Consider the following 13,472-nt stretch of genomic DNA (forward strand, 5'->3'; position numbering starts at 1 on the left):
AGGCTTTGTCAAAAAGAGAAAATCTGCGGATAATGTAACTAGGTTACTTAGCATAATACATTTAGCACAAAAGAGGGGAGATTTAAGTGCGGCAGGGCTTTGGATGCAGAAAAGGCATTCGATACACTAGAGTGGAACTCTTTATTTAAGGTATTTGAGGAATTTGGGATGGATCTGGAGTTTATAAATTGGGTTAAAGCTTTAAACAATAAGCCTAAAGCTAAAGTTGTTACCACATTGGCTAGATCTAGTAGGCAAGAATGCCCTTTATCACCTGCATTATTCATTTTAACAACTGAACCTCTTGCAGAATTAATACGAGCTGATCTGGATATTAAAGGGTTCAAGGTTAATCAAGAAGAATATAAAATTAATTTATTCGCTGAAAATGTTTTGATTTATTTCACAGAGCCAATAGGTTTGTTACGTAAATTATATTTGAGATTGTAATCCAAATCCCTACCATATTCCTCCAAAGTAAACTGGGATAAAAGTGAAATTATGCCTCTTACTATTAGGCGATTACACTCATTATCAACGAGTTACTCAATTTAAATGGCCGGTAAATGGGATAATTAGAGATTATATATATATATATATATATATATATAAATGAACTATGTACCTTTACTCAAGAAAAATCAATGAAGATTTGAGTAAATGGAAGATATTGCCAATTACATTATTGAGTAGGGTTAATTGTGTTTAAAAGAATATATATACTAGGGTTCAATATTTATTTCAAACATTGCCAATAGTGATACTACAAAAGTTTTTTTCAAGAATGAAATAAATATTAGAAATTTTCTTTGGAAGGGTAAGATATTGAGAATTCTTAGATAAATTAACTTGGAAATTTGGCAATTACCAAATTTTAGATATTACTATAAAGCAGCTCAATTGAGATTTTTTAACTTCTTTCTTTGTTGAGGAAGAAAAACCAGCATGGATTAAAATAGAAATTGATAAAATAGAAGAGACAAAATTAGAAGATTTTATATATAAATAGGAAGCAAAGTTATTATCTAGTGAACGGGAAGCACCCTTGCTGAAGCACTTGATTAATATTTGGAATAAAGTAAATAATGAAATTGGAATGAGGAGTGCTGTTTGGGCTAAAATTCCTTTGATGCAAAACCGACTTATTCCATTTTCAATGGATAATCAACTTTTAAATATTTGGTTTCAGAAAGGAATTAGATATATAGAAGATTGCTATGTAGCTAGAAGTTTAATGACATTTGAACAATTAAAAAATATATGGGATACAAAATAATACCTTTTTTGTTATTATCAATTACGGGCTTATTTGAGAGATAAACTGAGTCCAACAATGTCATTACTGAAATGTGGTGATGTAGAAATATTGACATGTAGTAGATATGTTAAGACATTTATTTCAGCTACGTATACTTTATTGCAGAAGGAAATTATTAAATAGGGGATGCACAAGTCCAGACAACGTTGGGAGACAGATTTATTTATTGATATTGATGAAGTAAATTGGTCAGAGTTGTGTCAGGGCAGTATGACAAATACTATAAATGTTATATATAGATTAATTCAATACAATTTTTTTTAACATCTGTTATATCCCACTCCACTAAAGCTAAATAAACTGAAATCAGATTTATCTGATCAGTGTTTTAGATGTGGTCAGGAGGTAGGGACTTTTTTTTTTACATACTTCTTGGTCCTGCTCTAAAATGAGAGCCTTTTGGTCAAATTTGGCATTTTATTTAGAACGGATTATAGGAATTAAATTTCCACTAACTTCAATGTTATTTTTATTAGGTAATATTGAGGGGGTAAGACCAAAACACATTAAAAACAATTTTTAAAGACTGCCTTAGCAGGAGCAAGAAAACGTATAGGAGTGACTTGGAAATCAGATACTCATTTGGGTACAGAATGTTGGAATACAGCTATGTCTAGTTGTGTCCCTTTGGAGAAGATCACATAATTTGAGAAATAAATATGATGCATTTTTGAAAATTTGGTGCCGTTCTTAATAATTGAGGGAATTAATATATAGACTTTTCCTTGTGCCTCGAACATAACCTCCTTGAAATGTTATGTTATAAATTATTAATTCTGTGTGATAAAGGGGGAACTTCCAGCCACCAGGTTTCCAGTTTCTTACTTTGCTTATGCTTTCTTACTATTTAATTTCTTTTCTTTTTTCTTTTTTATTTTGGAGTTAGTTAAGTGGGGGTTGGGGTTTATATCAGCACGTAATAGGACACTAATATTTGATTGTTGTATTTTACACATATTATTACATATAGGCAAAACTTTTAAATAAAATTAAAAAGGAAATTTCCAGGGTGATTCCCCCTTTAGTTTCCAGGTTTCCTTCCCATCCGTCAGATTAAATAGCTACTGCAGAAAGTTGAGGAAGGGGACAGGGGGTTGGTGGGGGGAAAGATACTTTATTAAGTGGACTCAATGGCCTATTTTTGCTTCTCAAACTCATGATGGAGGGAAACTAAGTGTTGGGGTGGGGTTGTCGCTGGTCGTCCCAAATGCAGAGGGAAACTGCAAAGATTCTCTGCAGAGGAAAGGAGGGTGATGTCAAGAGGTGGGAGAGAAAAAGGGTGTTTGAAGAGAGAAAGAATGAGATAAAGCTCAGGGAGACATAGAGTTAAAGATTAGATGGACAGGCAAAGAATAATAGATGTGTAGCAATGAAGGACATCGTTCTTTTCATTTCACAAAACTCAATGTTCCTGGTATTATATTATTTTTGCTTCGTTGGTGTCCTCCAAGTACTAACATGGAGAAGCTAGTGAATCTGATAGAGAGTGAGAGCAGGACCAGCATCAATTCAGTTAATGACTGCTCTGGGCCATGTCCTTTTTCAACATAAGCCCAGTTCCAGCAAACAAAGTACTTTCAGCTCAAGGAATTAAAGATTTTGTTTTGTACCCAAGGCTTTGCTAAAAAGGCCCATTCCTTCAAAATTTCTTATACAATTCCATATGCTGCTTCTAACATTCCCCCACCCTCTGTACAATACGTTTTTATTTGAAATAAACCTCAGCCTCCCATCCACCATCTCCATCCCTCCAAGCACATTAGCTTCACTTAGCACAGATGTTCTGTACAGTGCATGGCTTCTCAATAACGTCTTTGTTGGAGTAAGGTAAAGTCATGTGCGAACAATGCCGTATCTCTGTGAAAAGCCTCTGGAAATTGGTAATTAAAGTTTCCAGCTTTTTTTTAAATGTTGTTGAATCTGATTGGTTGCCCAACTTGCCAATTCTTGTTAGGGATGGAGATGAGGGAGAGAGGACATTCTGTTGTACATGGAGGCCAAAATAAAAGCAGAAAATACCGGAAACACAGTAGGTAAGGTGGAGTTCAATGTTTCAGGTTGAAGACCCTTCTCTTTGCTTCCCTTTCCACAGAAACTGCCCATACTGTTTAGTGATTCTACTCAGTCCAACTTGCCCTCGCTGACCAAAACATCCCATATCACTCTAAACTCATCCTATCCATGTATCTGTCCAATTTTATCTTAAAGCATTGCAAAGGTTCCTGCCTCAACCACCTCCAGCAGTCCATTCTGTACACCCACCACCCTCTGTGTAAAAAATAAATCAGCACTCAGGTTCCTGTTAAATCTCTCCCCATTCACCTTACACCTATGTCCTCTGGTTACCAATTATACTCTGGGAAAAAGGCTCTCTGCATTCACCCGATTTATTCCTTTCATGATTTTGTACTCCGCAAGGAGACCACCTTCCTGTGCACCAAGGAATAAAGCTTCAGCCTGCTCAACCTCACCCAATAACGCAGGCTTTCTTTCAGGTCTCTGCCAGTTTTTCTTTGAATTCCATCCACTGCGGCCAAGCCAGGTAAAATTGGCAGATTGCATTCCCCAAAGCATATCTGTGGGCTGAAACAACTTTTAGGACCATCTGTTACAGACCTGTTAATTCCAAATTTACTTAACTGCTTGAATTTAGATCTCCCAGCTGCTGGAGTGAGATTTAAACTCATAAATCCAGACCAATAATCTGGTCACTTCACTGCTCTTGGGAGTGGTGAAAGTCACCAGGACTGTGCAATGAACAGCAATCACTGGTGGCAGGAAAAACCTTCCCTTCCACACCCTCAGTCTGCCACTCTTACACCCAGGTAATGCCAGAGCCCAGCAGGACTCGGGATCAATTGCAAGGGAAGGGATGGAAGAATGGATCAACTCACACTGGAATGGCAGAGATGGGGTGAATGGCTTGCTTCTGCTCTGATATCTTATGGTCTCAGTGACATTGGGCCATATCAGGTCCACATCCTTGCCTAGAGTCCATTCAGCTGCCTCTTATAGCAATTGTATTTAATCACACTATCTCCCCTGCCAGTAATTTTTACAAAACATTTCAAACATACAGGCCCACAAGCCTGTGTCATCCAATTACACCCAATTAAACTACAAGCCGGGTACCTTTTGAAGAGTGGGAGGAAACCAGAGATCCCAGAGAAAAGCTATGCACACATGGGGGGGGGGGGGGAACGGACGGACGTATAAACTCCTTACAGACAGTGCCAGATTGCGCTGTAAGGGTGTTATGCAAACTGCTACTCTATCCTGCCAGTAATTTTTACAAAACATTTCAAACATACAGGCCCAAAAGCCCGTGTCATCCAATTACACCCAATTAAACTACAAGCCGGGTACCTTTTGAAGAGTGGGAGGAAACCAGAGATTCCAGAGAAAAGCTATGCACACATGGGGGGAACGTATAAACTCCTTACAGACAGTGCCGGATTGCGCTGTAAGGGTGTTATGCAAACTGCTACTCTATCCATAAGGTCTGGATATCCACCACTTGCTATGTAAAAAAAAATTGCCTCTCCCCTTTAAATTCCTTTCTCTCACCTTTAACCTATCTTACTTTTGATTACACCCCCTCCCAACCCCCCCCCCCTCCCCACCCCCCCCCCCCCCACCATCATGGACAAAAACAGTTTGATTGTCATTCTTACCAGTCATTCTTAATGTGGGCCACAGCACATTTAAGGTGGGTCATGGATTCAACTCATTAATGAAGGGGGTTCAAAGTGTTTAGAGGGTAGGATATATTTTTTAAATTTAAATTGATAAAAGGCCATTTCGGCCCACAAGACCATGCTGCTCAATTACACCCAATTAACCTATAACTCCCGGTACGTTTTGAATGGTGGGAGGAAACCAGAGCCCCTGGGGAAATTCACACAGACACAGAGAAAGAACAGACTCCTTACAGACAGCAGGGGGATTTGAACCCTGTCCCGATAGCTGGGATCGTAAGAGCATAGCACTAAACACTACGCTAACCGCGCCGCGCTTAGAAGTATGGAACTAAACTTGACTGCTTCAGAGGAAGAGTGAACATAAATGCTGATTAGAATCCTAAGGGGGCCATAACCAATAAAAGGTTGAAAATGGCTGTTCCATACTTCTATCTCATCCTCCTTCATTCCAGGGAAAACAAGCCTAGCCTATCCAATCTCTCCCCCTAACTAATGCCCTGGTGAATCTCCTCTGCACTCTCTCCAGTGTAATTACATCCTACCACATCTAATCGTGAATGGTTGTGTGTGATTAAATATGCATCAGACAGAATGATGGCAGAGCTGAACATGCAAGCAGTATAGAAAAGACTGATGGATTCGCCAAATCAATTATCCAACTCCTGAGATCCCCACCCTTGAAACCAGATCGCCTTTGGTCCTGATAAAAGGGCCTTTTACACCATCCATGAAAGACGGTAATTAATCGACTTTTTTACCATTTCCCTTACTTGCGACTAAAACAATATGGGGGTCATTTTCATCCCGGTAATTATCTGGCAAGGTAGGTAGTATCAGAGCTGATGCACTTCGTATCGACTCCAGTGTAATAGGCTTAACTGCCTTCCGGGGATGCAAACACTGTAATGCTGCAGGGCCTGCCTCCTTTTGCACTGGGATGCTGGGTCCCCATGTAAAAGATCATACAGATCTGGATCTCAGTGTACAAGGGACTAAAGGGTACTACCACTTAGCCATCCCTCCTGACGGAACCCCCTAAACTGCCTGTGAAAATGGGGCTAGCAACATGGGTTTTTTATTCCCTCACTAAAGACCCATAGGGGTCCATGCCCACCATGCTTGGCAGCCCAGTTCACAAGGATAGTGATCTTGGGAGGGGCAATAGTCTGATGTAGGGCATCAGAACACCTCTTCCCATAGCCAAGGCGGCAAAGTCTTGGAGAGAGACCTATAGGGACCAGCATGGAACCTGGTGATGAAAGGCTATAGAAGACTAGCTTAAGGGATCCAGTAATTGGGACTGGGACTCATGAGGAAGCCCATCAAAAGGGCCTCGGGTGCTGACAGCTTCTTAATCTTATCTGGGGTCAGAACCAAGGACCAAGGGAAGTAGACTGGGATGCGGGATTGGACAGGAGGCTGTATGGCTTCAGGAGCACAGGAGGCATTGGCAAAAGATCGCGGGATCCACAGACACTTAATGTCTCCGAAGGGAGTCTTTTGGTTCTCTTTCTTTTCTTGATACTGACACCTCTTGTATTGGGCAAAGGAAAACAAATTTTGTGCACTTAACAGGAAAGAAATCTTGAATCTTTAGCCAAACTACTTCATTATAATCATGGCACAGAAATCTGTCCAACAACATGGAAAATTACCCAAGTATGTCTTGTTCACAAAAATCAGAACAAATACAATTTTTTTTCTCCCAATCAATCTACTTTCAATCATCATTAAACAGTGCTACCAAATGGCACTTACCAATAACCTACACTCCTGCATCGAGCTTGGGATACAAGGATGGGCATGAACAAACAGACAAGGCACAAGACACGTCATGATATTACTAAATGTTGGAGGTCCTGAGAAACCAGGTGGTTTATTAATTACTCCCATCATCAACTAGGTGAAATGGATTTAAAACGTAGGGGACGAGAACAGTGTTTGGTCCACCTTGGTGTATTTTCTTCTGCTAATTGCACAGTGCCAATTTCTTCACAAAGGGTAAAATATGCACTCTTATTTTCCACTGGGTGCACAACAGGAAGATGATGCCATCTCTCCAATCCAGTGCTAGGCTCTTTAAACCACGTGCTTTGACCAATTTACAGTTGACTGGTTGCAGATTGCAGCAGGTCTTGGGAGTGCTTCTGTATGAATTGCTAAAGGTTGGTTTGCAGGTACAGAAGGCAAATGGAATCTTGGCCTTCATTGCTACAGAGATTAAATTTAGGAATAGGAAGTTTATGCTGCAACTGTACAAGGTACTGGTAAGGCTGCATGTGGAGTACGGTGTACATTTCTGGTCTCCTTACTTGAGGAAGGCTTTGGAGGCAGTGCAGAGGAGGTTCACCGCATTGATTCCAGAGATGAGGGGGTTAGCCTATGAGGAGAGATTGAGTTATCTGGGTCTGCACTTGCTGGAACGTAGAAGAATGAGAGGGAATCTTATAGAAACATATGAAATTATGAAGGGCATAGATAAAATAGAGGTAGGCAAAATATTTCCTTTGGTTGAGGAGACCAGAACTAGTGGATATAACATAGAAAATGACACTGTGTATATTCAAGAGGGAAATGTTTGTGTGTATTTTGGTTAGTATGGTTCATAGTGTGAAAAATAAAAAAAAATAAAAAAAGATTCAGGGTAGTAAATTTAGGACAGAGATGAGGAGGAACTGCTCTTCCCAGAATTCCCTGTGGAATTCGCTACCCATTGAAGCAGTGGAGGCAACCTCAGTAAATATATTTAAGACAAGGTTGGATAGATTTTTACATAGTAAAGGAATTAAGGGATATGGGGAAAAGAAAGGCAGGTGGAAATGAGCCTATCATCAGATCAACCATGTTCTCGTTGAATGGCAGAGCAGGCTCGACAGGCCAGATCCTGCTTCTATTTCTTATGTTCTTATTAGGTTCCTCTCATCTACACTTTACAACTAATGGACTAGCTACACATAGGTTCTTGATATTCTTTGAAGGTGGGCTCTGTGAAACTGGATAAAAATACACATCTTTGTTACATGCTCTACTGGAAATCTTGGGGTGAATTCAATGGAGTAAGAAAAAAAAAAATCACAGCTACTGAGTACATGCACTGTCACAGCTTATAAACTCTGGGGGGAAAATGGAATATCTGTCTACTTCAGATGCCATGAAATTTGTTGTTTTGCAACAGCAGTTTTGTGCAGAACAAGGTGCAAAATTACTATAAATTACAATACTGTAAATAAGAGTTTAAAAACACTAATGCAAAAAAAAGAGAAAAATTGAGGTAGTGTCTGTTCAGAAATCTGATGGCATTCTAAGCTATTTCCAGCAAAGCATGCAAGATAAGTGTGCATAGTTTAAAAGGATATAATCAAGATTTTTTTTAATATAAGGGAACCTTCCTGTGACCAGTTGCGTATGACATTCCCATTTGCATCTACCCACCTGCTGAACGAAAGCAATTTCCAGCCAGACAGTCTAGAGACATCAGATCAGAAGCTTGGCACTGCATTGCACTACTCAAAGCTGCCTTAGACAACCTATTCATTTATTCTATGATTGATTGAAACAGGGTTCTCATTAAAATTAAAAAAGGCCCTTGTGAATTAAAGCAATTTTATGCTTCTGAATCCAGCCTTTGCATTAGGCACCAAATACTCAGACACCAGATCCTAGCAATACTCTTAATAGTGCAAATGCATTCAATAGTGTCCTTATGGAACTGGGACCTTCCTTCTGTCCTAGCCATTGTAAAATTCAGGACCACATTCAAGTGTTGGGGCACTACACAAAAGTGCTGGAGGATCTCACCAGGCCTCACAGCATCCAGAGGAAGTAAATGCCAGTCAACAGTTCGGTCTTTGGCCTTGCTTCAGGATTTTTTTCCCCCCCAGTGTGTTTATGCATTGCACTCTACCCCAGGTTCTGCAGATTTCTTTGTTTAACTCGGTCTTGAGACAGCTCACTCCACCAAGGCACTTTCATTTAAAGTAATTTGTAAAAGTCAAAAGAAAATTCTCAAAACATGCATCATGTGTAGCCTCTGTTCCCATAATTGGATTCCTTTTGTTACAGCCTGCTGACTTGCACTAGTGTGTTGGGCACTGTCCAGTGACAAAGGAAAATTGGACAGTTAGAATAGAGCTTCTAAGTCAATCAGCCGATTGCGAAGGAGAAGCATGGGTGATGACCCTGCATGATGGTGACGACAGCAACAGTCCAACGAGGGCATCAGAGGCTGAAGAACCCATAGAGGCTGTGGGCGACGTGAGGTCGAAGGACTTGCACAGGCTGTGGGCTGCTAGAGAATGGCTCATGGAAACCAGGTATCAGAACTAGGATTTGAGAGGGTGGCAAGGACAAGAAGGGCTCCCAATGGGCCTTGGGCGTAGCCAGGTTCTAAAGTTAGGGGGAGCAAGCACATAAAAAAAGGTGCCACAACACATCCTAGGGGTCAGTGGTTGAATGGCGTGACATGCTGATTTGAAAAACGCACTTGGGGCAGTGATAGCTGATAGTTCGCCCTGCACAACTCCCACTCACCTCACCCCCCCCCCCCCAAGTGTGGAACACCACAGCACAAATCTGTAGCACTTTGTGCAACAGCAGGATCTGGTTGATGTGAGATTGGTGTGGCACAGTTGGTGTCGCAGTTAGTTATTGCAGCACTAGTAACCTGGGTTCAAGTTTGGACCTGTGTGTAAGGATTCTGTATGTTCTCCCAGTGTTTGTGTGGGTTTCCTCCCACTCTTCAAAACATACATGGATTCTTGGTTAATGGACCTGTTACCATGCTTTACATCTAAAAATACCAGCAGAAGAAACAGAGGGGTGAGACAGGCAACAATAGGCAACACTATATTGAGCTCCAGTGGATGAGAGATTACGGACACTGCAAGGAATGCAAGACAAGTGGGCTCAAAATGGAGCAAATGGTGGGCTCATAAGTTGCAGCAAAGACCACTCTGCCCTACCTGTGATGGTGATCATGGAGCTCGATATGCGTATCATAATTTGCACCCATTAAGAAATTAACACCCTGAGTTCCATCATAATGACATCCAGACATGTCAGCAACCTAATATCGCAGCACTCACTCCTCCCTTCTCCCCCACCACTCAGGCAATGACAAATTTAGCCAACGTTTGCTGCTACGCAGTGTCAGGCTATTGTTGATCACATGCACGCAGCGACCAACAGTCCTAAAGACTAACAGGATATAGTGATCATACCAAGATGTAAAAATGTAAAAATGTCAATGCACATTTCCCAGGAGAACTGCAGTTGTCTTTTTTTCTGCTGCAATCAATTGTGAGCCAGCTCTTCTCAGAAAGAAGAAAATGCCAGGGCAGTAGGAAGCTGCAAGGCTTCATTCAGCTTCTCCACCGCTGCCTGCGATCTGAATTAAAGAACCCGTAATGAACAGCACTTTGATCTTATCCAGAAATAGGATAAAATCCATCCCAATTTCTACCTAAAGCAGTGCTTCAGATGTTGAAGATAATGATTGAGAATGGAAATGGGGAGAAGGAGACATGAAAGTAACTCTATCTACAATATGTAGAAGTCACAGAGTCTGTGAGGGAGAAATGATTGCAGAAGAGTATCATTAGCTGAAAAGTACAGCAATGTAGAGATTATATTCCTGCGCAAGTAACCCAGAAAATTCCAGTGATATTCCCTCAATGACAGTTTGACAATCTGAATCCAGTTTCAACAATATGCTGAAATAATGTTTACCAATGTATTGCATAAATAATTTCTAGAAAAGCAGATACCATAAAGATCTGTTCCTCGGGGGGCATGGCAAGATGGCGTAGAAGGAAGACGTGTGTTCCACCTCTCCCCAGCTGGATCATTAAATACCTGATTTTTTAATAATTTAAAAGTGATTAAAAATAAGATTTAGTTACTTAAATAACAGTGCTTTATGATGGCATCTAATGTGAAAAAGCTCAAACCTCAGCTTCAGAAAAAACCATATAAAAGTGCAGAAGAATTGAGGCCTACCTGCACAGCTGAATCCAGAGTCGTCACTGGGAGTCTCCAAATCTCAGAGGACTCCAGCCCGTTCGACTTTGACTCCGGTGTCGATCTTGCATCCGCAAGATGGTGCCGGCACATCGGTGAGTTCAGCCGTTGCCGACCCGCATCCACGTGAAGTTGTGCGCGCGGGCGGCATGGCCGATAAGGGGACCCGCGAGCCCGCAATCTCACTGGGCGGCCCGGTGGCATGCAGAGTAGCGTCGGAAGATGCCTCTGTGCATCCGACGGCTTCGTCTGGCCTGCATGTGGCATCGCGGGACCGGGAGCTGTTGAAAACAATTAGCGCTGTGGGGGAACCTGAGCGCCAGCATCCCGAAGAGGTCGGGGTGCCAGTGTCGGGTGTCCAGACCCGTAGTCGTTCAGTTAAAGGAACTGTGCTGACTGAGGAAGAAGAGGAACTTACCTTATTGGAATACGTCCAGGAAGAGGAGCCTGCAGTTTAAGAGGGTGAATCTCAAAAAGTGGAAATGGAATCTGGACTAGATTCAGTGTTCATTGTTTTGGAAGGGATTGCTGGTCAAATACAACAAATGCATAATATGTCAAAGCAAATATCAACTCAAATGACTCAAGGCTTTATGGAGATGAAAATAAAAATGAATACTTTGTGTGATGAAATGTCAATTGTGAAACAGGAAATGACCATAGTTAAAAGTGATATTAATAAATGTATAAAATCAGTAGACACTGTGCAAGATAATTTTAAGAAAATTGAAACAGCTTTTTCTGAGTGTCAAACTCAGGTAGAATGTAATAGAGAAAAAATGGAAAAAGTGGAAGGTTCTTTTGTAGATTGGAGGATTCAGAAAAGAGATTTAATGAAGAAGATTGATTCGTTGGAAAATCAAAGTCGGAGGAATAATGTGAAAATAGTTGGTCTTCCAGATATGGAAGGTGGTGACCCTATAAAAAATTATAAGCACTAGACAGAGGTGCTGGGTAAAGAGTTTTTCCCTGAAGGTTTGGAATTGGTTAGGGCTCATAGAGCTCTGAGAAGACTACCATTTCCAGGACAAGCACCGAGAGCAGATTTGATTCGTTGTTTAAAATATCAAGATCGTGAAATGATTTTACGTACGGCAGTACAGAACGCAAGACAGAATCGATCTCCATTAATGGTTCAACATAATAGGGTGTTCTTTTAAGCTGATTTGAGTCAAGAGGTTATTAGAAGACTACGAGAATTTAATACGGCTAAAGACGTTTTGTGGCTAAAAGGTTACAAATCTGCTTTTCGTTATCCTGCAATTTTGAAAGTTTTCTACGGAAATTTTCAATCTCAATTTTTTGAGTATGTTCATGATGCTTTGGTTTTTGCCAACTCTTTGCCGGAATTGTGAAGAAATGGATCTTCTCCTCCATTATCTCCTAAGAGGAGAGTGAATGGAAATGGACATAGGAATGGAAAGAAAGAAAAGATGACACCAAGTCTTCTTGATGTTGAAGATCCGGAGCAGTCATTGGGCTTGGAATCATTGGGTTGAGTATATGGACTATATCCAATTGTGTTTGATTAAATAATTAATATGTATCTGGCTGGGGGGTGGAGGGGTGGATGACACTGAAAACTTTGACACTAGTGCCACTAGTGGGTTTACCACACCCAGTTTTTTAGGGTATTACTAAATATTATTATTTATTATTATTTAATTTTTTTTTGTTGTTTTGTTCTTTTTTCTTTTTTAAGTGAGTTTTTCTTTTTGGAAGAATTGTGAAGGGGAACATTATTTTATAGTGTATAACTATATTAGTAGTTAAAAAAATGTCTCAATAGAATTTTGCAACTTTTAATGTGCAGGGGTTAAATCATACAATTAAGAGAAAGAATATCGGCTTATATTAAAAAAATTGATATTGCTTTTTTTACAAGAAACACATCTGACTGAGAAAAAAACATTTGAAATTGAAAAGGGATTGAGTTGGTCATGTTTTTTCTTCTTTTAATTCTAAGGCAAGAGGAGTAGTGATTTTGATTCATAAAAATTTACCTTTTGAATTGGAATCTTTAGAGGGGTATGCTGGTAGAGTATTAAGAGTAAATTGTAAAAATTTTGCTGAATCGTGGACTTTGTTGAATCTTTATGCCCCTAATATAGATGAATAGCAGTTTATTTCAGAAGCTTTTTTATTGTTAACTCAAGCTAATGAAAATGTTTTAGTTGGTGGTAATTTTAATTGTGTTCTCAACCCTTTATTGGATAGAAATTCAAAAGTACAAGGACATGAAAGATTTAAATTTGGTGGATATTTGGAAAAAGTTAACCTACAGAGAGGATTTTTCTTTTTATTCTTCAAGACATGATTCATTTTCTAGAATTGATTTCTTTTTGGTATCAGCGCATTTACAAGGTAAAGTATTATGAGCTGAATATAAGAGTTATATCAGATCATTCATTATTACTTTTTTCTTGTGGAAGTTC

General features: G+C 40.0%; 1 protein-coding gene across 4 annotated transcripts in view; it reads right to left on the reverse strand.

Annotated features, from left to right (window-relative positions):
- zhx3b (zinc fingers and homeoboxes 3b) overlaps nucleotides 1-13,472 on the reverse strand; it is a 98,684-nt gene that overhangs the window by 22,684 nt on the left and 62,528 nt on the right. The window contains exon 2 of one of the 4 annotated variants that reach the window (XM_069884216.1): nucleotides 10,785-10,872. The exons of the other annotated variants lie outside the window; for them this stretch is intronic. The gene's annotated coding sequence lies outside the window, so the exon portion shown is untranslated. The remainder of the gene's footprint in view (nucleotides 1-10,784; nucleotides 10,873-13,472) is intronic. 4 annotated transcript variants of the gene reach the window in all.

The sequence above is a fragment of the Narcine bancroftii genome, chromosome 6 (assembly GCF_036971445.1).
Source record: "Narcine bancroftii isolate sNarBan1 chromosome 6, sNarBan1.hap1, whole genome shotgun sequence".
NCBI classification, from domain to species: Eukaryota; Metazoa; Chordata; class Chondrichthyes; order Torpediniformes; family Narcinidae; genus Narcine; species Narcine bancroftii.